General features: G+C 42.6%; 1 protein-coding gene across 14 annotated transcripts in view; it reads left to right on the forward strand.

Moving 5' to 3' along the window:
• LOC113809463 (Kinesin family member 19A) overlaps positions 1-386 on the forward strand; it is a gene marked incomplete at its 5' end in the record, with an annotated part of 93,392 nt that extends 93,006 nt beyond the window's left edge. For all 14 annotated transcript variants that reach the window (XM_070117655.1, XM_070117654.1, XM_070117658.1 and 11 more), the window contains 1 exon segment: positions 1-386. This exon segment is cut by the window's left edge and continues 469 nt beyond it.
• Between the last annotated feature and the right edge of the window lie 1,125 nt (positions 387-1,511).

Here is a 1,511-nt window from a genome sequence, read left to right on the forward strand (position 1 = left end):
GAGGCGCGAGGAGGCGGCGGAGGAAGCGGGGGCGATGAGACAGCGAAAGGAGGTTGATCTCGACTCTAGACTGTCAGCCGAGCCTTCGTCTGACCAGAGGTAAACGTGCTCTTCACTCAAGCAAGCTCTCGGCGCTGTTTCCGCGAGTGTGCCTGACGGCGAAGGAGTGCGACTGACGGCGGTCGAGTCCGAGGGATCCCACGAGGCCTGAGGAAGCAGAGCGGCGCAGGAGAACTTTTGGTTCAGTTTTGCTGTCGGTGAATGTTCAGAGTTCAACACCAGTTCTTTACTTTGTTGTGAATATTGAGAGTTTATCATACCTGACTTGCGCTTTGTAACAGGCAGATACATGTAACATATATATAATAAAAGATATGTAAAATATCCTTTGGTGTTTACCTGATTCTCTTTTTCCTTTTTATTCTTTTACATTTTCTTAACACTCATCGTAATTCTTCTTAATAAGATTATTTGATGTTTATCCCCGGAGTACTTTTACCTCCTTAATAAAAGTGAAATGACAATGCAGCAAAATCCACTCCGGCGACCAATAGCGAGGCTAAAGGTACTCCAGAGGAGGACATGACGATACAAGATCTCATAATGCATGTGCAAGGGACAGTCTTCATCTCAAAATCTACTTGGAAATCTTTCGTCATTCTGATGTCAGCTTCCAGCAAAAGTTTTCACGTGCAAACATTTCCCAAAGTGCACATGTGCCAGCACGGATAATTAAAGAAAGGGATAAAGAGCGGCACAGGCCGATGAGAGAAGGGAAGGCACCTGGACTGGCGAGGCAGAAGTTCCGGAGGAAAAAATCTGCGGAATCAGCTGAAGTTTTGCCTCCGTTGGCCCAGGGGCGGCTCCAGAGAATTTTCTGGTGGGCGGCACAGGAGGTAACAACAATAAACCTGGGGGGCCGCCCAAAAGAAACAAAAATTAAGACTGCCCACTTCAATATTTATATTGTACAGTTACACGCTTATGTTTTCATCTTGCTGTGTGTTATACATTATTATATATTAATATTATATATTCATAGTCATTACATACTGTATATTAATATATAAAAGGTCAATGACTATTGGGGTGGGGGTGGGGGGCACACAGGGTGCCACCATGGAAGTCCCGCCACAGCGTTAACAAAAAAGAGATGTTTATATCAATGGCACGGTCAAAAAAATCTGATGACAGGCAAGAACAGTATTGGTCAATAAATTCGACAGGGTGATAGGCTATCTCCATATCTCTTCAAGGGAGTCCTTTAAGATAAAGAAATGACATTTTCGAAGTTGAATGAGTGAAAGAGAAAAGGGCAGAGTGAAACTGAGCTAAGTAAGAACAGAAATTGTAAGAAACATGTACAGACAAATGATCTTAAATTTCATGAGGAGTCGAAATCTTGCCAGGAAATGATAATGCTGCAAAGGAGGTAAGTAGAAGACATAAGACATTTGGTAAATATAGTCACCTTTTGAAGAATAAAAGAAATCGCTTGCATATTAAGAAAA

The sequence above is a fragment of the Penaeus vannamei genome, chromosome 41 (assembly GCF_042767895.1).
Source record: "Penaeus vannamei isolate JL-2024 chromosome 41, ASM4276789v1, whole genome shotgun sequence".
Lineage (NCBI taxonomy): Eukaryota > Metazoa > Arthropoda > Malacostraca > Decapoda > Penaeidae > Penaeus > Penaeus vannamei.